We start from the raw sequence: 25,641 nt of genomic DNA on the forward strand, positions 1-25,641 counted from the left end.
CTAACATTGTAACACACACACACACACACACACACACACACACACACACACACACACACACACAGGTGAGGGGGAGAATGGAGAGAGAATCAGTTAGCACACTAGCCTCATTCCAAATGTGGAGAGTTAGAAAACAGCAGCAGGTATTTCTCAAAAGGTAAAAAGCTGGATCTTATCTACTGACACTGTCAGGAGTTGTAGGACATCTATAGTATGCTTGGCATCTGAAAGGGGAAGGAGTGTTAAGGAGGAGAGACTGAATATGGGAAGCTTACTGAAAGGATTTTTGGGACAGTTCAAGTTGTTAGTAATGATCTGCAGGACTAGAGAGGTGTAGTTGGTGTTAGTATTCAGGCTCCTTTACTGGCCTGTCTGTGGGGTTCTGACAAGATATGCCCTCAGCTGCAGCCACGAAGAGCACCACCTGTGCACATTCACTCTGTTCCCTTTTAACAGGGCCCTGCCCACCTCCCAGTCTCCCCCTCTCCTTCTGCCCCCTCTCTTTCCTCTCTCTTCCCCTCTTTCCTTTTTCCTGTCTCCTACTGCTCCTGTCTCTGGAGGTCAGTCTTCCTCATCCTTTCCCCCTTTTTATAATCCCTTTTCCTAATAAAAACCCCCTCTGCTTGAACCCTGTGGCATGGCATCTTTCTTAGTCCCATCAACTCTGGCTTTACATAAATTTGAAGTTACATACAGGTGTGAGGAAGACCAAAATTGTCCTGAACCCGCTGTCTATAGAATCAGGTTGCCTGAGAGGATGGTGATGCCAGCTTTAACACCTGGGATGCTCAAAGAAAGAGCTGGTTTGGGAAGAGATGTAAAGAATTATTTATTTCTAGTATTGCCTTAGAAATTGGGAGAAGCAATCGAGCAGAGCAACCCGGCAGGTGTCGGGCATTCCAGAATCTGGAACTCAGGGGAGAGCATTGGCTGCACTTGGACATTTGTTTATAAATAGCAGATGGTGGGAAGTTACAGAAGAAGAGTAGGGATGCTTTCTGGAGGTGGAGGGAAGAAGACATGAGGAGGATTTTCAGATAAATATGAAATCAGGGAGACGGGCCTAAAAGTGGCAGGAAGGAGAGGGACAGATTCTAAGAGTTGGCAGGGCTGTGGGTGCCAGACTGTGTAATCAGGACTCATCCCATAAGGCTCTGATGAGACACAGAAGGTCTCAGAGTCGGAGATTGCCCTGGGAGCCAAAGGACAAACAGTGACACAGAATGAATGCGTGATCTATCACAGATGGGGACAGAGACGAGGAAGAGCTAATCAGGGCAGAAGACTCACTCAGTATGGGGAATACAGAGCTTGACTGGGGCTTGAGCATTTCCTAACACCTGTAAGAACGGTCTCAACAAGAGTCAGGGAGGTAAAGTCGAGGTGACTGAAAGTGATATTGCAGGTGACACAGCAGAACATGAAGACTGACATGGAAGAAGGTGTAAGGTAGAAATAATCTAGAGATATTCTGAGGGCTGGGAGAATGAACAGAAACACTTTGGTAAGAGGAGGGGTGGGATTTGAAGTGCCATTTTTAGAATTTTTGCTGGTAGTAACTGTCTTGGATTAGACCTGGGTTAATTTGAGAATGTTAAAGTAAAAAGTCTATATTTATTTTCCGTGTTTTTGTTTTAGAGGAGTTATGGGCAGTCAATAGTGCTTCATGCCAGGAACCAGTTGGAACCAAGCATCTTGCACATGGCTGGTATATGCAGCAGTTAAAAAATGCATAGGTAATCCGTGTTTGTTTTTATTTTGTTATTATTTGATTTGTCTCGGCGGCTGGTCATTTTCCTCCCTTTAGTAATTACCCACTGGATGTTAAAATTAAGGAGTAAACTTGTTCCCGAAAAGGCATTCTGTGTCACAGTGTTTTTATCTGCACTGTCAGGCTCTGAAGCTGAAATAAGAGGTTTCCCAAGTCCCCCATTGCAAGGGAAATAACTACAATTAAAATGCCTCAAACATCTACAAGTCCATGTACATTCTCTTTAAAGCAAAGACCCTTTAGTTTTTATGATGAGTGCCCCTTAGAGAGTTAGCACTCACCCAATGATCTTCAGTGGACTCGTAGCACGTTTTCTCTTGTATCATGTGTTCTTTCTCTCTTCCTTCAACATAGACTCTCTAATTTCCTGCATTTCCAGTAGGAATTGACCATGAATTATTATCAGTGTTAAGAAACACACTGTGTCAGCGTACAAATCTTTCTCTTCCCCTCTGCTTATCAAAAGCAAACAGCTTTTATTTTTAGTGCCAAGTAAAGATTGGGAAGGAAAAAAAAAGTATGGAAGGGTGTGGAAGGAAGAAGAGATAAGAGCAATAGAAGTTATGGGGAGGTTGAGAAAGGACAGAGTGAAGGCAGGGGAAGGGCAGAAGGGGTCAGATTCATTGGGAAATGAAAATAGGATGCAGAAGGGGAGAGAGGCTCCTAGACTATGAGGCATAGGTGATCGCTGCCTTGATGGACAGGGCTCAAGGACAAATGAGGAGAATGAAGGATTGGCAGTTTCAACTGATGGCAACAACCTCGCGCCATGACTGAATTTTTCCTATTTAGGAACGCCAGCCAACGAGGTCTGTGAAGAGAGGAGACAGTCTGTTGACTGCTTAATGATTTATAACAAGTACACGGGAATGCCATTAAAAACTAATTCATCACCCACGGGCTACATGATTTGCAAACATCTGCTCTGCAACAGGCTTCTCTTGGGAAGAGAATTGCGATGGGTTGAAAGTTCTTCTGCTTGTAGATACTACACATGGGAGTTATGATACAGGCTCCAGCATTCAGGTCATTGGCTGTCCAGCCAAAGTGATTAATTAGGGTGGTGCTTAGAGGTTGCCTTTTGATCTACCATGCTCATGTGCTGAAGCCTTCCCCTTGGCTGAATACTCTCCTGAGTGATATGCAAATTAAAACATGGCTGCCCCCTCCCTACTCTGAGGGAGCTGTTCACTGAGATGACTAAGCTTCCTAGACATGATAGGTCTCTAGCTTTAAATCTACCGATGTGACCCTCTGTCAGTCAGAAAAATCCCCAAACAAATGAGTTCTTAGTCTAAATGTGGTCATTTTTCATGCTGTCTACTTGGCAGTGGCTCATATTCTTCTGACATTGGCCTTGCTTATTTTCCTCAAAACCTGCAGGCAATTTCATTGCAGACAATTCTGAAATTTACTATTCCAGGTCAAATCTTAAAGCTCTTGATGCTTAACCCTGGTTATCCTGTGTTTATCTATATGTTAACCTATGGGCATTATAGGCAGGTTTCAATACGCTTATAGCTTCCTATTATTGTGAGTTGCATAGTGTTTGCCTTGAAAATGTGCTAGTGTAGTGTGCTAGTGTAGTAACCTTAGAAGGCAATTTTATTTGAAAATGGGCTTGCTGCAGATGTAACCAGTTAAGATGATGTCATACTGGAGTAAGGATCCTCTCTAATGTTCTTATAGTTATAAGAAGAGGAGGGAAGGACTAGGGATATGGATTACTGAGTAAGAACACTTCCTGTACAAACAAAAGGACTTGAGTTTGAACATCTACCACCTGCATACAAAGATAGACATGGCCACATATGTGCACACAACCCCAGTGGTTGATGGAAGGAGACAGAAGGATTTCTGGGGATTACTGGCTACCAGACTTTCTTCAGAGTCAATAAGAGATGTGTCTCAGGGAAATAAAGTAGAGAGTGATATAACAGGACACTGAATGTTCTCCTCTTGGGAACATGTATACACACACACACACACACACACACACACACACACACACACACACACACGGGTACATATTTCCCTACATCGTACATACTTACAGACACGAAGTAAAGAAGGGGAGAGAAATGCAAAATTAGGATGATGATGACATTCAAAGTTAGAAACTGAAGTAATATATTTAGAAGAAAAATCAAACCAAAACAAAACAAATAAAAAACAAATAGACATCACCAAGGATTGCCAGAAGCTAGGATCTAGAAGAGATAAAGGGGGATTCTTCAAGAGAGAACACCAACCTATAATGGAATTCTAGCATGAAAAATTGTGAGCTGATGTATATCTGTGTATTCCATTTTGTGGTATCCATTTTTGTGATGCTTTCTTAAAGATACCCCCACCAGAAACTATTTTTATCCTAGTTTGATTGAAGGTCCTTTGTAACATCAGGGAGCAGCTTCGTCAGCCAAAACTCAGAACAACATGGAAGTCACAGAGTGTAAGAAGTAATCAATTGGATTGACTTTCTTAAGCAACCTGTGGTTTGGAGGGAGTATTCTGAATCTCAAAGAGATCTTAGAGAGTTTAAACACCAGAAAGAAGATGAAGGCAGCATAAACCAAGGTGGTAGCAGGCCAGTATAAGGAAGTCATTAGATATTATTTATGGACTTTGAAAGTAGCATCAAAATATTTCTTGGTGGCTGCAATAGTGGTTGTTGTTGTTTTGCTGTCAGAGAAAAATTTCCTGAAAGTTTCCAAGAAAATAGCATGGACTATGGAAAAGATAACAAAACTATCAGCATTCATAGAGAGGGCTAGAAGGGTAATAGGCTTTGCTGTATGTTTTTGATGAGCATTTAGGATTAGGAACTTGGTCTGTTTCAACACTGTGGTAGATCAACTATGTTGAGTTATTAAATAGTGTTGAGACTCTGATAGATTGTGAGGATGTTTAAAGTTGGGTTGACTGCAGTTTTGCATATGATATGGCTACCAGCCCATGGGGGCCAGGAAGTGGAATGTGGTGGTTAGAATATGAATGACCTCCATAGGCTCATACAAGTGTGGCCTTGCTGGAATAGGTGTGGCCTTGCTGGAATAGGTGTGGCCTTGTTGAAGGAAATGAGGTACTAGAGGTGGCTTTAATTTTCAAAAACCCATGCCAAGCCCAGTCTCCTCTCTCACTCTCTCTCTCTCTCTCTCTCTCTCTCTCTCTCTCTCTCTCTCTCTCTCTCTCTCTGTCTCTCTGTCTTTCCTGCTTGCAGATCAGGGTCTAGAACTCTCAGCCACTCCTCCAACACCATATCTGTTTGCATGCTGTCACTCTTCCTATTATGATGATAATGTACTATCCTCTGAAGCTATAAAAGCTTTCCTTCATTAGGGTTGCCTTGGTCATGGTGTGTTTTCACAGTTGTTGAGTAGTGACTAAGACACTTCTTTATTTCATATAAAAAAACCCCATCATCTCACAGAGGTTATGTCACTTAATCAATGTCCTGAGGGTTTGGGATTAAATTCTGCCCTGGCCCTTCAGTACATGGGTTACCCATGCTTCAGCTTCTCAACTGTTTTTTCTCTGTGTAGCTCTGCTGTCCTGGAACTCATCCTGTAGACCAGGCTGGCTGACTCAGAGATCCTCCTGCCTCTGCCCCCTGAGTGCTGGTATTAAAGGAATGTACCAACACTGCCTGACCATTTCTCAATGTTTAAAGAATCAAAGTAGCTATTTTTTCCTATGGTTACCTCAGTAAGATAATGTATCATGACAGCACAATGTCTGGCAGATAAATTTAAAAAAATACCAAAAAAAACCCTGGTTGATGATAGTCATTTACTGAGTGCCAAGTACTATCTGCATGCTGGAGGTTTAGAAAAAAGCAAAGCAGACAGACAAAATCATTATCTCTATGCAGGTTATAGTTTAGTAGACAACAGACCAGATAGCAATAATAACTGGACTGTAAAGTAACTAAAAAAGTTTAAGAAAATGATAGATGTGCTTTCTCTACCTCTCTCTCATACATAATATATATATATATTATACGTTTGTGTGGAAAAAATCTGTTTTTCAATGTTAGTTTGACAACAAATATGAATGGGAAAAAATTATCATAATACTTATCATTAACACATTACCACCATTGCCAAAATCAGTATTATCACTATCACCATAACCATTGTCACCATTTATATCACCACCATCATCATCACTACTGTCATAATCAGCAACATCATTGTCATCAAAATTATCACCATCATCATTATCTCTATCACCATCATTAGCACCATCTCCATCACTGCCACCACCACCACCATCCTCATCATCATTGTTGTCATTAGTAACATCATCATTATCACCATCATCACTTTCTTATCACAGTTGGACAGAGACATTTGAAGCTCAAGTTACCACTGTGATAGCAAACCATAGCTACCTCCCAGTGGCTGGAAAAAATGCAATTTACATTCAAAAACAAACAAAACCTTTGAAAGTATAGCTAAGTAAGTAAGTAAGTAAGTAAGTAAGTAAAAATGGATCTTCTTTTTTTAAAAAAAGGAGTAAATAATACCCTAATGTTTGGAAAAGTGGTCATTTCTAATTCCTTTATTCATGGTCACTAGAGTATAGAGTCTTATCTTTTCTTCTGGAATATATGAATGAAACCATTCTGACGGTAGAAGTTACTGTGAAACAGTCAATATAGTACAAGCATGAGGAACACAGTGCTTGGGATCACAGAGAACTAAATAAAATTGCAGGGTAAGTACTACAACTATTAGTTATGTGACTTTGTGACAACGATCAAAACCTGCTCAAAAGTGAGTTCCAGGAAGTTACTTCTTCTGCCCTGAGCAACATACAGTATACACAATGGGGGTATTTAAATGGTTGATATGTAAGAATTCAACTCATACCTTGAAACTTCAATTTCCATATTTAAAAAATAAATATTTTCTAATTAAATTAGATAATGATTACCAACACATAATATAGTGCTTTAAGCATAGTAGGTTTATCATTCAGTATTTATAGGATGCATTAAATATGAATATGAATGAATGAAGACCACCTATAAAAGGGCAAGAATATATATGGAGGGCAAGGCTAGAAAGATTTTTGGAAGTAAACATAAAATATAGACCACATAACAAAGCCTATGTCTGAGAGATTTGAGGATGATCTCTGTCTTCCTGTTATTAATAAAGGTTTAGATTCATTTAGTACTTATGTACTAAATATACATTCCAGGACTGTATTACATGTGTTTTCATCTATATAAATACATAAAAAGATCATAGCTGAATCAGGTAGGTTTGGTTGTGATCAGATGTATATATCTGATATAGGACACTAACGTTTGAATAAGTCTTTAACCTTGAAGATGCAAAGTAGTATTGACTTTTAAATAGATCAGTTTTGATACCAGCCTCCTAGAGTGAATGTGATATCATGTATTTATCCACAAATTTAGGTATCTCCATTTCATACTAACTCCTCCAATTAACAACCTACCCCTTGGGCTTTTCTACCCACCAATTTTTAAAAATTTAAAAACTCTGCATACTTTTTAAAACTGCTCAGACAAAGAAACAAACAAACTGATAAAATAGTTATTAAATTAAACACACAAATATTATAAAGTGGAGATGATGTATATACTTCATGATTTTCAAAGAATTATTTGAAGTAATTATTGTAATATTTTCTCCCTTACAACATGTCATAAATAGGCATTTGAGACTTCCCAGTACATGCTATTCAACTGCAATAAATTAATTTATTGCAATTACCAATAAATCCTCATATAGTCCTTGCAGCTTATCCAGAGCATTTATATCCATTTTATGTGCAATTTATAGCAATGCCAAGAAATCACTGTGATTTTCCCATACAAGAAGATGAAGAAATCAACATGGGAGAGTCATAATGACTTTATCAAGTCTCTGTGTCGCTAAAGGATGGGCAGAATTAAGTCACACATTGTCAGACCTGGACACAGAGTTCCCAAACTTACCAAGCTGTCCTATCAGGCTCTCTTGGGCTTAATGGGCTCAGTTAGAAAAATTGTAATGTATGTATACATGAGTTCATTCGCTATATTGTTTTAAAGCTAGATTCTGGATGTGGACATAAGGAACAATGGCTTCTTTCCATTTGTAGAGAATATTTTTTGTATGATATAAAGTCATGAGCCCTTTAAGGGACCATTGATCTAAGAGCATCATAGAATTAGAAGGCTGTGAAAGGATGAAGATGTTAATCAGAGTATGAAAATTTTAGAGGAATTAATGCAGTTAGTCACTTATATGCTAAGGTAGTTCTTTACTTATTAGGAAAAGTTGCTTTAATAAGGAACTTCTGTATGTGGTTCTTAATCTCCTCCCCCCCCCCATAGCCTTCCTTTGTATCCTGGAAAAATGACTCCAAAAGACCACTTCAACCTCCTCTTTCCTCTTCTGCTCTAGATTGGATTTAGCCAGTGGGAAACAATGGCAGAAGATGAAAAGAGAGAAGCAACGGAATTTTTCAATCTAAGAGAAAGAAAAAAAAAAGTAAATGAAGTTATAACTTTATCCTTGAAAGTAGAAAGGCAGACAAAAATTTGGCCAAGTAGTGATCATTAAACACTGTAAGGGACAGAATTCATAGCTTCTACCATTTTAGCCTAATTTTATGCATGTATTTATTATCATGTGTTTCATAATCTAGAAATGTTGTGATTTTAACAGATAGCAGAGTGTTAAAAAGGAGAAACACATGAATTTTCATGGTGTGAGCTTAATGCGTCAGCTATTTGAGGGTGAGCTGTATCATACAGAATCCTGTTTTCATAAGAACCACAGGGAGATGCTTGTAGATTAGATGAAGTCACAATCATACATCTCAGCTTTCCCAGGGCTGTGGCAATATGACTTTTGACATTAAAGCCATGGAATCCTGGCAAACCAAAACAGTTTATAATCCATCTTGAGGATGCAAGCAAGGCTATGGCTCAAACTACTTGTTGCTAATATGCTCACCCTGATGATGTAGAGTACTGCCACAGGACCGTGAGTATTCTATATCCAGTACCTCTTTATCAGCTCTCTGACTGCTGTGTTAGATATACCCCACTTCTCCAGAAATGTCTGCTACTCCTCCAAACAAGTCACCAGCCTGTTTGATGGATCTTAGCCCTTCTAATTGCTCATAATACATCTACCTCCTCGCTTAAAGGCCCCGCATGCCTCAAGCCCTTAAGCCTGATGCCTGTGTCAGTTGGTAAATAGTAGTTTAGAAGGTGAGGAGGGACGTGGGTATTTACTTCTATTTCTCCAGATTTGAAAATTGTGCCTGCATGGGGTAGGTAAGTAATAAAACTTTGCAAAGGAACAGGTGAATGGAAGGATTGCTGGCTAGATGATTGGGAACTGATGTGAAAAATCATCATGTTATTTGTAAGGTGACCTACCTTGGAAGAACTGGTTTGCGAAACTATGTCTGAGCTTTTAGTCCCGGATGTTTGATGCCACAATGAAGCATGTCCTCATTCACCAAGAAAGGCAATGCAAAAAAGTTTGTTTAGAAGAGAGTACCTGACTATTGTGCATGTCAAGAGAAAGAGATGGGCATCCTGGGACTTTTCTTCTTCCATTTAATATTTATTGGCCCCGAACAACTTTCTGTTTTTGTATGTAATGCGAAAGTATATGCTGACTTTGATAATGAACCCCCTGCTTGTAGATAGCTGCTTCATAAAAACTACAAAGAGAAGAGTCATGCTGGGAATTTCCATCATTGTTATGCTTTCCTCTTACTGAAACATGGGAACCAAATTATCTGCCTTTTCTATCAAACAACATTTGCCCAAGTAATCTCTGCCCTGAATTCTGTTTTTCTTCATCTAAATCCATGTCGTTATGCATCATTCAAGTCCTGAAAATGCAGTAAGTGTAGAGACTGAAGTGCACATCAGCCATCATTGATCAACATAATGATTCCAAATGTATTTGATATAAAATAAATATTCTAATTTTGCTTACTCTTCAAGTTTTTCCTTGCAAGCAGAGGAAAGCCATGGTGCCTTGGGGAACTGAAAATTTGCAGTTCTCTGCACTTGAAACACATAATGAGTTGGAACCAGTGGTTCCACACTGCCTGGGTATGGAGAACACTGAGTCCCTGTTGTCTGTATGGGATGTGCAAGAGACAAGGTCAGAGACAGAGATCAGGGGCCAGCCACTCAGGAGCCAGTCACACTGACATGTGCTTCCTGGTCTACTCTCCAAATAATGAATAATAACAGACACTTTACAGAGACCAACTGTTTGACAGACTGTCATTCATGCAGAGTAGTCGAAAAGAGCATTGTACTGGGCATTTTAATACCTACACTCAAGAATTTTCCCAGCCCCTGGAAACCTTAGTGACATTGCAAACATAGTTATTTTTTCCCTCAGGATAACAATATTTTGCCTCATAATGAAAGTGGGTGGATATATATATATATCTTAAAATTCAAAGTAGATTCTGCTTCTTTGAAGCTGAGGGACCTGGATTAACCTTATGTTTTATATTCTGTAGTCTATGGATTTGTGGAGCTTGGGAACATATTCTTGGGTGCTAGCATGCTCCATAGGACTTTTATAATATCATGCTTTAAATTAAGATTAATAATTTTGAAAAGTTTTAAAGCTGCTATGAGTATGGAAACCCAGAATGAACACAACTGTCCACATCTGTATGACTGCCCTCTAAGTTTCTCAGTGTCACCTTTTGTGTTGACTACCTAAAGTAGGATATCAAAGTTTGAATTTTCCTTTTTTTCTCTCTCTCTTTGACCTAGATAAGACCTCAAGTTTGGGAATCAGTGGAGGAATAATCATGTCTTTCTCTATCATTTGACTTTGTGAAATGACTAAGAGTGATCGCTCTCATTCAGTCATTGGTACATTTGCATATCCACAGCAAACCATATACTATTCCACTCTCTGAGGTAAGCAGGATGTTGAACAGTCTCCAGATGCCCCTGGAATTCTACAGCTAAGATACACATATTTATAAGGATGTACTGGACATCTAGATCTCTCTCTCTCTCTCTCTCTCTCTCTCTCTCTCTCTCTCTCTCTCTCTCTCTCTCTCCTCTCATCTATCTACCGGTCTTTCTGTCTGTCTGTCTGTCTATCATCTATCTATTTATCTATCATCTATCTATCCATCACAGATCACGTTATCTAGCATCTCTCTTTTTGTCTCCCTCTCTGTGGCTTCTTCTGTCATTCTCCACCTTAATTTTTGAGACATCTCTAACTGAATATGGAACCCATTAGCTCAGCTAGGCTGACTGGGTAGTGTGCTCTAGGGATACCTCTGTCTCTGCCTCTCTAATGCTGGAATACTCTTCTGTATCTGGCTTTTTTCAGGTGTGTTGTGGGGATGAAATATGATGACCCAAAACAACTAAGAGAGGAAAGGATTTATTTCTCTTACACCTCCAGATGATAGTCCACCATCAAAGCCGTCAGGGTCGGGACTCAAAGCACAAATCTGGAGGTGGGGACTGAAGCGGAAGCAATGGAAGAACCCGGTTCCTGGCTCTCTCTCCCTCTGGTTTGCTCTTTGCTTTCTTATATGCTCCAGAGCCGCCCAGTTCTGCAGTAGCACCACCCACACTGGACTTGCTATTCCACAATAATCATTAATCAAGAAAATGTGCCCCAAACTTGCATACAGGCCTTTCTTACAGGGACATTTCCTCAGTTGGAGTTCTTCTCAGATGACTGTGACTTGTGTTAGGCTGACAAAACTAGCTAGAGCACCAAGTTTGCTTTAAAACACTCTTTCATTCCATGTTTCCAGGGATCAGGACATTAATGAGACCTGATGTTACTAATCATTTACTGCATACTGGACACTTGGAGCTTCTGTAGCTAAGAGAATGGTGGTGTGTTTGCTTCGCTGAAGCAGATGCCTATAGGCCAGTGAACCTGAGGTACAAGAAAGAGCGAGACAACATCTCAAACAGAAAAAGAAACACAGCAAGGCTTATATGTGAATTCTCAGCAAATTGACTTCACATTTCTGCATTTTATCCCTATGCATTAGGCAATATGTCCTCCTTTTGTGTTTATTAAGAAGCTCATATTTGCAGAGGAGTCAAGAAACATGAGCAGCAAAAATATACTAAAAATGGATGTGTGAAGCCCTGAGTTTAATTATCATTTCTTTGGATAAGTTATAATTGTTATCTGTTGTCAAGCATGGATCAACAGATGTGAGGGACACTGTCGCCTGTAAATTCTATCCAGAGAATAAATGAATGAATACCAGGGAAGTCCCTTCACATGGGCTCCAGACATATTCAACAGCATCTGTGTGGAAAGGTTAGGTCCCTGTGAGCCCTGGCAGGCAAGCTCCTATGGGTTAGCACAGATGACCAAGCTCAAGGATGTCTGTTAGTGGAAGGAATCTTTTGCCTCAGAGACTGATGAAAGGTTGTGAGCCATGGAGAAATAGGAACAGGAACTTTTACAGCTTGGGTGGGAGCAATGTGAAAATAGAAAACATCTGTAATCACATTGTGCCTGGAGTTTGAATGAAGTCAGACTTTAGAAGACACACAGGGTGCCTATGTAATCCATCTGCTGATGTTTGGGTTGCCAGAAAATAAAAGTATGCACAGAAGACAAAATGAAGTAAAACCATAGAACCCATGCTCAATAACCTCTTGTTGCTGTTTTCCCTGATGTCAAGACACATTTTTTAAAATCTTCCCTGTCTTAGGAAAATAGAATACATTTGTATAAGCTTGTCCTGGTATGAACTTATATTTATTAGATCTGTCTCACCGGTTTATATGTGCTTAAGCATTGTCTTTCCAATGTATTTGAGGGGTAGGCTCTTCTATACTGTTTTAATCTATTGACTTCAACACTGTGACATAGCATAGATTCTGTGGCAGTCATATTTGTGACATGCTGGGGACCTAATGGCAAGTGTGACAGGTGAGGTACTTCCAGCATGAGCAAGAATGAAAGGAATATAGGACAGCAGTGTCAGGAAAGGGGGAAACTGTGTAAGGAATCTTATAACAAGGTTCATGGACAGGCTTCATGGATATTTTTCATGGAATCAAAGAGGTTATAGCAGTATATGGAGAAACAATGCTGTGTGGGAAGGTACAGCTTGCTTTGGATATTTGCAAATATTCTGAGCTAAGTAAGGAATTCATGGAAGTATGTGTAGTGGTATGGACCTAGAAGAATACGAAACAAGAAACCATTAGGCTGGGAGAGGAGTGGTATCTGAGCAGATTTTTCAAGGAAAGCTCATTCGGCCAACTCCATGATGTCAGTCACCTGGGCCATGACTCAAGAGAAAGTGTACATTAAACAAAGCTGTATTCAGACAGGCTCCCATCTAGACATTTTGTGTGATACAGGGAGATTTATGTCATTTATATGAGCATCAGTCTTTCCATCTTTTAAGTAAGAACATTAGCTTTTCTTTTACAAGATTGTCCTGGAAGATGTAAAGAATGTAAAACAAAAATCTGATACATACACAGAGTAGAATTTGAGTTATTAATCACTGGAGTCCCATAGTCTCCAAAGCATTATAGTTTATTGCCATTTCTGTCATTGACCATCCAGACACCAGAGTGTAAGTTCCCTTTGCTGAATACAGCACACACATGAGTTGTAGAACATGGCAAAATAAATCTTGCAACCTCCATCTTTACTGCACAGATTTCATTGTGCTGGAAAGTTCTATGAACACTACAGAAAGAAAAAAGCAATTCACAGTCTTATCCAGATGTAAAACCTGTAAACTATAACAAGGACTGCCTAGTAAGGTATGGCCACTGCTGTAATATTGGCACAAATGTTATGGGAGTAACCAGCACCTTTATGCTGGTATTTAAGGATCAATTCACCATTGTAACTCATGCCTGGTCCAGAGATAACTGTGCCCAACATCATAGCAACTTATGCCATAGACCTTAGGGGATAACCTACTACTATTATTCTGTTGAGTGAAGATAGCAAAACATCATTTCCTATGTTGTTATACCCATTGGTTAGTGCATTTCTCAGTTCTCATAATAAAGCTTCCATTTGTAGTAGACGGCAGTCATTACCAAAACTTACAGTTGACTGACATGCAAAGAATAAAGTATTGTATGGTTCTCAGCACTAAATGGGATATGTATACTACTTTGTGTCCCCTACCCTAGGCCCAGAGATCATGGTGGAGAAGGGGCCTTTGAGACTTAAGAGCCAGAGAGGACTGCTGTGAAACTGTTTTCTGGACCCAGTTGGGTGGTTGTGAAATGAACTCAGTACTGAGTGGCTGTGGCTGTTGTTAAACACAAGGCATGTACAGGATCCAGCTAGCCAAAATCCCAGGATGGGTGGGGAGAGTTTCATAACAACCCTCTCCATCTGAGAAGCTATTGACAACTGTTGACTGAAGGGGCAAGGAGATTGTCATTTTTCTTCAAGGACATGACAATTCATACACTTCTTCTGCTCTGGTAGATGGCACTATGCACCTGCCCCTAGTCAGTAGGTCCCTCTGTAGAAGTTGGGAGAAAAAAGTGATTAGGGAGGGGATATGAGAAGGACTGTAGAGAAGGGAGTGGATGATGTATTTGATCAAAACAGATATTTGCATATGAGATTCTCAAATAATTTTACAGGAAGATGAAATTATGAAACCTGAAGAAAAAAACATGGGTTTGGAACACATATTAAGTGAGGTAACCCAGGTTTATAATGACATACTTTGTCTTTTCTCTCATAGGCAGGTGCTAGCCTCTAACTTTTATATATGTATAGTAATGTGAGAGAAAGAGTGTGTGTATGAATAGAGGTTATAAAAATAGAAATGGGCCCGTAGGGTCAGAAGGTATTAAGAAGACAAAGTGGGGGGGGGTTGTCACATAGGATCTGAAAGTAGAAGGGACATTACTGGGGTAGGAGGAACATTCCTGGGATAGGAGGGTAAAAGCTAGGATGGAGGGCAGGGATATGGAGAGAGGTCTGTGAGTGGAGGTGGGGTGGGTGAGCATCAATCAAAACTACACATGAAATGTCAAGGAAACCTGTTTGTTTGTATGCTAATTTAAAAAAGAAAGGTTGGCATGAAAGAAACAACTGAGGTTTCTGGCACATGCAGTGTGAGTCTCTGCACTGGGCTTCACGATAGCATTCAGTATTTGAAATGGTGACTCAACAAGATGACTCTATAGGTAAAGGCACCTGCTGCCAAGACTGATGACCTTAGCTTGGTCTCTGGGACCCATGTGTTAGAAGGAGAGAATCAAATCCTGAAAGTTGTCTTCTGACTTCCACCCGCGTGTGCTGTGGCATATGTACACATTCTATCTGTGTATGCGTCTGCCTGTCTTTCATCTATCTATGCTTTACATTATGTATTATATAAAATGGGCTGAATACAATTCAGTACAACAAGGATTAACAAATTATAGATGGTCATGACCACTAATGAAAATGACATGGAGAAAATCTCTATCCTTTGAAGAATGTCTTCTTCAGTAGGAAAGGGAATGGAAGGCAAGGGGAGATGAGGCAGAAGGTTACAGGGAGAGGAATAGGTGCACGCCAGATGCGCATGGCAGGTGCTTCACCACGTGGTGCTATGAGGGAGAGCAGCACCTACTCTGTCAAGAGACTTTTTAATAGACACTCCATTGAACAGGTGTCCTATGCGGTATAACTCTCCAGGACCCCAGAGAACAAGTCAGAACCCCAGTCTTAGGGGCCAGTGCTCATTATTTTCCTGTGTCCCCCTGAGCCAAGGAGCAATAATTCTTTCTAAGCTGGCTCCTGAACATGCAGTTAATTTAGATCTATTGAGTTTACAGGGATTACCTTGCTTCCTTTGTAGTAAATAAAGCTATAAACAGCCGGTGCAATTGATTAATGGCTCCAGGCAAGCTGCAGCATTTGATCAATGACAAAAGCTCTTCCTCAGGTACAGCATAGAGCATAGAAGAGCCCAGGGTGAAGAGCATGGCCCAAGGCAGAATGGCAAGTGCAGGGTAGCCTGAGGAGCTTCATTCTGTATGAGATACTTGCTACCAAGCCTGGACAAAGGCTTTGTGAACTTCCGCCATATTTCTTGTTTGGCCTTTGCTAATTTGGAATGTCTACATTTTAAAAAGTACAGTGTCTCCTATATATATATATATATATATATATATATATATATATATATATATATATAATAGTGAAGCTGTACTCCCAAACCATCAACAATGTGCTTGCCTGAACAATACCAGCTTAATGAGAACACCAGATGAGATTTCCATGTGGATGGAGGAAATTTCACATGATCCCAGCCCTAGATGAGGAGCTATAGTGTGATCAGTGGCTGGTGAGAGAGGGACAACCAGTCTCCTGGGATGAGCTGCCTCATAGATTGTAGAATCATAAATGGACATAGTAGGCTTAAACACACACACACACTGCTCTCTCAGTCTTAATTATTCAGGCATTTTCTAATAATCCATGTCTTTCTACGTGGTCATATATTACCAGAGAAAGGGTCTAGAGTTCTCTTACTAGTAGCTTACATCTCAATTGTTCAGCATTTCCACAGAGAAGAGAGAGAAGAGAACATTTCCTGTTTGGCCCCTGCTTATATAGTGTTACTGCCAAGATATGTCACTTCCTACCTGTCTGTACAGATTTCCAGACTTCTATGATTACCTAATAGCAGTTTCTGCCCAGCTACATCACTTACTGGGATCACATGACAATACATCTCTGCCTATACTTCCCAGTATCCTCCTCATATCCTAGTTCCATCTATCTTGCTGCCCTATTGGCCAACAGTACTTTATTCATCAACCAACAAGAGAAACATATACACAGAGGAACATTCCCCATCATCTCCTCTTTTCTGTCTAAATAAAAAGAAGGGTTTTAACTCTAACATAATAAAATATATAACAAAACAGTTATCATGTAAGAACTATAGTTACAATATTTAGTCCACTAACATTTAGCAAGATTAAAAGAAAATATTCTATCATCTATTCTATCTTTGTGAGTCTAAAGTCTTATTTGTAGCTTATCTTTTATCATAACTAAGAAAAACTATATCCATAACTATCTGTGTTCAACTCCACCAGAGACCACAGAAGGATAATATATAAACTTTAAAATTGTCAGAGACATCTTGCTGCCTGTACAGTCACCCAAAAGTTCTTCTGTAATGTTGGGCATCCATCTTCAGCCCATAGGCCATAGTGTTTCTGGCAGACTTCTTAGCAAAGCAGGAAATCTTAAACGGTTCATCTGCTTTGGTAGTTTGTCAGTCATTTTTATGTGTCCTGCAGAATGTCTGGCAGACTCTTCCATAAAGTAGGAATTTTTCAGAAATGTCCATCTTGTTTTGCAAGTCAATTTCTTGTGGGTCTTGCATGTCCAGGTTATACAGCAACAATCAAACAGTCCAAGCAAGAGCGGTTTCTTACTCTAATGGCTAGTTTCACCATATTGAAAGCAAACTCCATAATGAGTTTCTTCGATGCCCATCTTCCTCTCAGACATAATTGGTGATTCCAAGAGTAGTTGTAGCTCACTGTTATGAAAAACCCTAAACCATTTTAAATGCCATATTCATCTCAAATACATCCCTGTATATCTAGAAAATCTAACTAGCCTAACTATAAATTTTGACTATTATAGGTGACTATATACAATCTGTATTTAATTATACATAACATTTTAAAAGACCTGTATAAACATAATATCTAAACGAAAGGATAAATACACATATCACAAAACTGACCGCAAATTTGGATCAATAAATGAAAATCCATGCCAATGCAAAGTATTCATTTCTTTTTTTTATCATTTTTTATTGTAATTTTAAATAGCTTGTTTTACATGTCAATCCCAGTTCCCTCTCCCTCCCCTCCTCCCACACTCCCCTTCCCCCCCTCCCTCCCACCCTATTGCCAAATACTTCCACATAGGGGATATCTAGAGTCTGTCATTTTACTCTTGGTAGGGTCAAGGCACTCCCCTAAGAGTCCAGGCTGAGAGAGCATCTCTCTTTGTGCTATAGGCACATGAAGACAGTTTGTATACCAGGGATAGACACTGATCCACAGCTCAGGGCCCCATAGGTTGCCCAGGCCTTCTCACTGACACTCACATTTGGGGGGTCCAGATCAGTCCCATGCTGGCCTCCCCACTGTCGGTCTGGGGTCCAAGAGCACTCCCCTGTTCAGATCAGCTGTCTCTGCTGGTTTTGCCAGCCCATTCTTTGCCAATTTGCTCATCACTCCTCTCTCTCTGTCACTGGGTTCCTTGGGTTCAGTTCAGTGCTTAGTTGTGTGTTTGCCTCTGCTTCCATCAGTCACAGGATGAAGGCTCCCGGATGGTTATAGACATCAAGTTCATTATCAGGAATGGGCATTCGAGGTGGTCCCTCCACTATTGCTTAGCTTGCCAATTGATGTTATACCTTTAGATCACTCGAGGTCACTCTGGTGCCTGATCTGTCTTTGATCCTATGATTCCCTCTTCCCCCTATTCTACCCCCACCCCCTCAACTTCCTGTTCCCCCATGACCAACTCCCTTCCTCTTTACCCCCTCTATTCTTCCCGGGTCCCACTCCCCCCCACCCATCGCCGTGTTCCCCATCAGAGGATCTTGTCTCCATCCTCTTCTCTTGGGTACTATGCATATATGCATATCTTTTAGGTTCTTTCCTGTTTCCCAGACTCTCTATCTGTGGAAGTGCAGACTGGCACTATCCTGATCCATATCTAGAATCCATATATGAGTGAGTACATACCATGTTTGTCTTTTTGCGACTGGGTTACCTCACTCAGGATGGTTTCTTCCAGTGCTATCCATTTCCCTGCGAATTTCAAGATTCCATTGTTTTTTTCTGCTGAGTAATACTCCATTGTGTAAATGTACCACATTTTCTCTATCCACTCTTCAGTTGAGGGGCATCTAGGTTGCTTCCAGGTTCTGGCTATTACAAACAATGCTGCTATGAACATAGTGGAGCAGATGCCCTTGTTGTATGAACCTGCCTCATTTGGATAAATGCCTAAGAGTGGAATTGCTGGGTCTAGTGATAGATTAATTCCCATTTTCCTGAGGAATCTCCATACTAATTTCCAAAGAGGCTGTATGAGTCGGCATTCCCACCAGCAGTGGAGGAGTGTTCCTCTCTCTCCACATCCTCTCCAGCATAAATTGTCTTCGGTGTTTTTGATTCTAGCCATTCTGACAGGAGTAAGATGGTATCTCAGAGTTGTTTTGATTTGCATTTCCCTGATGGCTAAGGATGTTGAGCACTTTCTTAAGTGTCTCTTGGCCATTTTAGCCTCCTCTACTGAGAATTCTCTATTTAGCTCTGTACCCCACCTTTCAAGTGGATCCTTTGGTGTTTTGGAGACTTGTTTCTTGAGTTCTTTGTAAATTTTGGAGATTAGCCCTCTATCAGATGTAGGGTTAGTGAATATCTTTTCCCATTCTGTGGCCTGCCTTTTTGTCTTTTTGACTGTGTCCTTTGCCTTACAGAAGCTTTTTAGTTTCAAAAGGTCCCATTTGTTAATTGTCGATCTCAGTGCTTGTGCCACTGGTGTTATGTTTAGGAAGTGGTCTCCTGTACCAACTCGTTGAAGAGTATCTCCCACTTTCTCTTCTAAAAGTTTCAGTGTGGCTGGATGTATGTTGAGATCTTTGATCCATTTGGACTTAAGTTTTGTACAAGGCGATAAACATGGATCTATCTGCAGTCTTCTGCATACCAGTACCCAGTTATGCCAGCACCATTTGTTGAAGACACTTTCTTTTTTCCACTGTACAGTTTTAGCTTCTTTGTCAAAAATCAGGTGTTCATAGGTGTGTGGGTTAAAATTAGGGCTTTCGATTCGATTCCATTGGTCTACCTGCCTATTTTTGTGCCAATACCAAGCTGTTTTCAGGACTATAGCTCTATAATAGAGCTTGAAGTCAGGTATGGTGATGCCTCCTGAAGTTCCTTTATTGTATAGGGATGTTTTGGCTATCCTGGGCCTTTTGTTTTTCCATATAAAGTTGATTAATGTTCTTTCTAGGTCCTTGAAGAATTGTGATGGAATTTTGATAGGGATTGCATTGAATCTATAGACTGCTTTTGGCAAGATTGCCATTTTTATTATGTTGATCCTACCAATCCAAGAGCATGGGAGATCTTTCCATTTTCTGGTATCTTCTTTGATTTCTTTCTTCAAAGACACAAAGTTCTTGATATACAGGTCTTTCACTTCCTTGGTTAACATTATCCCCAGATATTTGATGCTGTTTTTGGCTATTGTAAAAGGTGATGTTTCTCTGATTTCTTTCTCAGTCACTTCATCATCTGTATATACTAGGGCCATTGAGTTTTTTGAGTTTACCTTGTATCCTGCCACATTGCTGAAGGTGTTTATCAGCTCTAGGAGTGACCTTGCGGAGTTTTTTGGATCCCTTATGTAAACTATCATATCATCTGCAAATAATGAAAGTTTGACTTCTTCTTTACCTATTTGTATCCCCTTTATCTCCTTTTGTTGTCTTATTGCTGTAGCTAGAACTTCAAGTACAATATTGAAGAGATATGGAGAGAGTGGACAGCCTTGTCTTGTTCCTGATTTTAGAGGAATTGCTTTGAGTTTCTCTCCATTTAGTTTGATGTTAGCTGTTGGTTTACTGTATATTGCTTTTATTATATTCAGGTACGTTCCTGTTATCCCTGATCTCTCTAGGACCTTTATCATGAAGGGGTGCTGGATTTTGTCAAAGGCTTTTTCAGCATCTAGTGAGATGATCATGTGGTTTTTCTTTCGCAGATTGTTAATATGGTGGATTACATTGATAGATTTTCTAATGTTGAACCATCCCTGCATTCCTGGAATGAAGCCTACTTGATCATGGTGGATGATTTTTCTGATGTGTTCTTGAATCCGGTTTGCAAGTATTTTATTGAGTATTTTTGCATCAATGTTCATGAGGGAAATTGGTCTATAGTTCTCTTTCTTAGTTGTGTCTTTGTGTGGCTTGGGTATCAAGGTAATTGTAGCCTCATAGAAAGAGTTTGGCAGTGAGCCTCATGCTTCTATTGTGTGGAATACTTTGACGAGTATTGGAATGAGCTCTTCTTTGAATTTCTGGTAGAATTCTGCAGTGAAGCCATCTGGGCCTGGGCTTTTTTTGTTTGGGAGACTTTTGATGACTGCTTCTATTTCATTAGGGGTTATAGGTCTGTTTAGATTATTTATCTGTTCTTGATTTAGTTTTGGCAAGTGATATCTATCCAGGAAATTGTCCATTTCCTTTAAATTTTCAAATTTTGTGGAGTACAGATTTTCAAAGTATGCCCTGATGATTCTCTTGATTTCCTCAGAGTCCGTTGTTATGTCCCCTTTTTCATCCCTGATTTTGTTAATTAGCATGTTCTCTCTCTGTCTTTTGGTTAGTTTGGACAGAGGTTTGTCTATTTTGTTGATTTTCTCAAAGAACCAACTCTTTGTTTCATTGATTCTTCTCAGTGTTTTCCTGGTTTCTACTTGATTGATTTCAGCCCTCAATTTGATTGTTTCCTGGCGTCTGCTCCTCCTGGGGGAGTTTGCTTCTTTTTGTTCTAGAACATTCAGCTGTGCTATTAATTCTCTAGTATGACTGTTCTCCAGTTTTTTCATGTGGGCACTTAGTGCTATAAACTTTCCTCTCAGCACTGCTTTCAAAGTGTCCCATAAGTTTGTGTATGTTGTGTCTTCATTCTCATTGAAATCGAGGAAGTCTTTAATTTCTTTTTTTATTTGTTCCTTTACCCAGGGATGGTGCAATTGTGCATTGTTCAATCTCCATGAGTTTGTAGTGTTTCTGCGATTTGTGTTATTGTTGAATTCTAATGTTAATGCATGGTGGTCTGATAAGATGCAGGGAGTTATTCCAATTTTTTTGTATCTGTGGAGATTTGCTATGTTTCCTATTATGTGGTCAATTTTAGAGAAGGTTCCATGTGGTGCCGAGAAGAAGGTATATCCCTTTGTATTTGGATGGAATGTTCTATAGATGTCTGTTAAACCCAGTTGGGTCATAACTTCTATTAATTCTTTTGTTTCTTTGTTAAGTTTCTGTCTGGAGGTCCTGTCTAGCGGTGAGAGCGGAGTGTTGAAGTCTCCTACTATTAGTGTGTGAGATTTTATGTGCATTTTGAGCTTTAGTAATGTTTCTTTCACGAATGTAGGCGCCTTTGTATTTGGGGCGTAGATGTTTAAAATTGAGACTTCGTCTTGATGTATTTTTCCTTTGATGAATATGAAGTGCCCTTCTTCATCTCTTTTGATTGATTTTAATTTGAAGTCTAATTTGTTAGATATTAGGATTGCTACGCCCGCTTGTTTCTTGGGGCCGTTTGATTGGAAGATCTTTTCCCAGCCCTTTACTCTGAGATAACGTCTGTCTTTGTTGTTGAGATGTGTTTCTTGTATGCAGCAGAAGGAAGGGTTTTGTCTTCGTATCCATTCTGCTAGTCTGTGTCTTTTTATAGGCAAGTTGAGGCCGTTGACATTGAGGGATATTAATGACCATTGATTGGTGATCCTTGTTTGTGCTTGATTTATTGTTAGTGAAGTTATTTTGTGTTGTTTCTCCTCCCTTTTTCTTTTAGTGTTTTGTAAAGTATGATTATATATTGCCTGTGTCTTTGTGAATGTAGTTATCTTCCTTGGCTCTAGGTTTTCCTTCTAGCATTTTCTGTAGAGCTGGATTCATGGATACGTATTGTTTAAATCTGGCTTTGTCATGGAATATTTTGTTTTCTCCATCTATGGTAATTGAGAGCTTTGCTGGATATAGTAGTCTGGGCTGGCATCCTTGTTCCCTTAGCGTTTGTAGGACATCTGACCAGGATCTTCTGGCTTTCATCGTTTTCATTGAGAAGTCAGGTGTAATTCGGATAGGTCTGCCTTTGTATGTTACTTGGCCTTTTTCTTTAGCTGCTCTTAATATTTTCGCTTAGCTCTGTAGGTTTGATGTTTTGATTATTATATGGCGAGGTGACTTCTTTTTCTGGTCAAGCCTATTTGGTGTTCTGTAAGATTCTTGTACTTTCATAGGCATATCTTTCTTTAGGTTAGGGAAGTTTTCTTCTATGATTTTGTTGAATATGTTTTCTGTACCTTTAAGTTGAAGTTCTTCACCTTCTTCTATACCTATTATTCTCAGGTTTGGCTTCTTCATGGTGTCCCATATTTCCTGGATATTTTGTGTTAAGGATTTGTTGGTTTTGAGATTTTCTTTGGTTGACGACTCTATATCCTCTAATGAGTCTTCAACACCTGAGATTCTCTCTTCTATCTCTTGTATTCTATTGGTGATACTTGCATCTGTAGTTCCAGACCGTTTACCGAGCTTTTCTATTTCCAGCATCCCTTCATTCTGTGTTTTCTTTATCGTTTCTATTTCAGCTTTCAATCCTTCAACTGTTTGAGCTGTTTCCTTAATTTTCTTGGTTGTTTTTTCTTGGTGCTCTTTAGATTCTTTGAGAGATTTGTTTATTTCTTGAATTTTTCCCCCATTTCATGGATTTTTTTGTTTGTTTTTTCTTCTATTTCTTTAAGGGATTTCCTCGTTTCTTCTTTGAGGCTCTCCATCATCTTCATGAAATAATTTTTAAGGTCTGTCTTCTCTTCTTCATCTATGTAGTGCTTTTTGGGTCTTGCTGGTGTTGGATCCCTGGATTCTGGTGGGGTCATGTTGGTGTTTCTATTGCTGAGTGATCTCTTATTCTGTCTTCTTCCCATCTCTTCTTCCAGTGGGTGCTGGTGGGGTCTTTCCGTCTCCACTGGTCTCCTTCCTTACTGCGGGCTGAAGCTGGGCTCCCTGGAGTTGGGGTCTTGGAGGGGCTGATCTCTTTCCTGTGTGGGCGGCTCTTCTGGCAGCCGGGGGCGGCCCCGAAGATGGAGGGGGATGGGTGATGGGCGGGCGGTCCCCGCTGGAGACCCAATCTCACCTGAAGGTGGGCTCCCTGGGGTTGGGGTCTTGGAGGGGCTGATCTCTTTCCTGTGTGGGCAGCTCTTCTGGCAGCCGGGGGCGGCCCCGAAGATGGAGGGGGATGGGTGATGGGTGGGAGGTCCCAGCCGGAGACCCAATCTCACCTGAAGCTGGGCTCGCTGGGTTGGGGTCTTGGAGGGGCTGATCTCTTTCCTGTGTGGGCAGCTCTTCTGGATGCCGGGAGCAGCCCAGAAGATCGTGGGGGGATGGGTGATGGGCGGGCGGTCCCTGCTGGAGACCCAATCTCACCTGAAGCTGGGCTCCCTGGGGTTGGGGTCTTGGAGGGGCTGATCTCTTTCCTGTGTGGGCGGCTCTTCTTGCAGCCGGGGGCGGCCCAGAAGATGGAGGGGGATGGGTGATGGGCGGGCGGTCCCCGCTGGAGACCCAATCTCACCTGAAGGTGGGCTCGCTGGGTTGGGGTCTTGGAGGGGCTGATCTCTTTCCTGTGTGGGCAGCTCTTCTGGATGCCGGGAGCAGTCCAGAAGATCGTGGGCTGATGGGTGATGGGCAGGCGGTCCCTGCTGGAGACCCAATCTCACCTGAAGCTGGGCTCCCTGGGCCAAAGTATTCATTTCTATATCGTGTGTGTGCATGAGTGTGTGTGTGTGTGTGTGTGCATGTGTAGAAATAATTAAAGAAGTAATAGATTAGAGAGGAGTTGGAAAGGATACAGGGACATGTAGGATTGATATAGATGCAGGGACTGTGTATTGAAGTTTCAATGACAAAGTTATTAAAACAGTAAACCATTAAAGCACATAATTGTATTGAAACTCTGAGGGAAGTTTCAAAAATATATGACAAAGTAATTTTTGTTATTTAAATGTTAGTATTGGTCATATATGCCATTTAGGCTACCTTGCTTACAACTCATACTTTTTAGTTAATCAGAAACTTATCTTCTTGGTCATGATCTTTCTGCTTCTGCTGGTCCCTCAGTATACAGCATCAAATGCTCATAAGCATAACTAATGCAGTCTAGCTAGGATTAGCCTGCCCCCTTATGCGTGCACCTCCTGGAATTGCCCTCAGTTCATATTGTATTCCATTTAATTTCTCAAACATCCACAGGGCTTCCACCCAGTGACCAGTCTCTGCCCTGTTTCCTTCTTGTCTTGAAGACTCCACAATGTTCATTGTTCCAGAGTTCTAACACATTCTAAATGTCTTACAGAACTTCCTTACTCCTGTGCATATCCTTTTAGTAAAACTCGTCGTGAATATTCTGTTGTTCCTACTTCTGCCTCCTAGTGTATTATACAATTTGGATTTTTTTATCCCATGTCTTTCTTCCCCCTGATGATAAGTTCCCATTGTGGACAGTGTCTCTATTAAGTGTCTCTTATAAGTGGAGGACATGGACCATCACTGAATCATGGCTAACAACTGGACTGAATTGCAAAGACACAATTCTGTATTTGTCCCTATTCATTTAACATTATATCCTATTGGTTTTATTTGTTGTTTATTATTCCATCACATACACATCTCATTTTATTCTACCATTCCCTTGAAAATGGGTAATTTAATTTTGTCTTAATGATAAGCACAGCTTGAATTTCATGAAGTTGACATATTTAGATAGTATTTCCCAGAAATATTTTTAATTGGATACAGTATTTTCCTTGTAAAAAGAATCATAATTACTAAAGTTCTTGTCTTGAAGCATGATGAAAATTCATTCCTGGAAAAGTTACTAGAGAGGTCTACATGGGAACATGGAAGTTTGGGAAAATGACAGAGAAGTTACTAGATAGACTTGTTCCTTAAACCCAGTTTCCAAAATTCAATAACTTGAAAAACTTAAAAGCAGCCAGGCAGTGGTGGCTTATGCCTTTAATCTCAGCACTCGT

General features: G+C 40.3%; 1 long non-coding RNA gene across 1 annotated transcript; it reads left to right on the forward strand.

Annotated features, from left to right (window-relative positions):
- Positions 1 to 989: 989 nt before the first annotated feature.
- On the forward strand, positions 990 to 13,833 carry LOC110342557. The gene is made up of 4 exons (XR_002384667.2): positions 990 to 1,449; positions 1,639 to 1,736; positions 10,557 to 10,706; positions 11,134 to 13,833. It is a non-coding gene; the product is annotated as an uncharacterized LOC110342557 (long non-coding RNA).
- Positions 13,834 to 25,641: the final 11,808 nt, after the last annotated feature.

This window comes from Mesocricetus auratus, unplaced genomic scaffold (assembly GCF_017639785.1).
Source record: "Mesocricetus auratus isolate SY011 unplaced genomic scaffold, BCM_Maur_2.0 Super-Scaffold_100023, whole genome shotgun sequence".
Classification (NCBI taxonomy): Eukaryota; Metazoa; Chordata; class Mammalia; order Rodentia; family Cricetidae; genus Mesocricetus; species Mesocricetus auratus.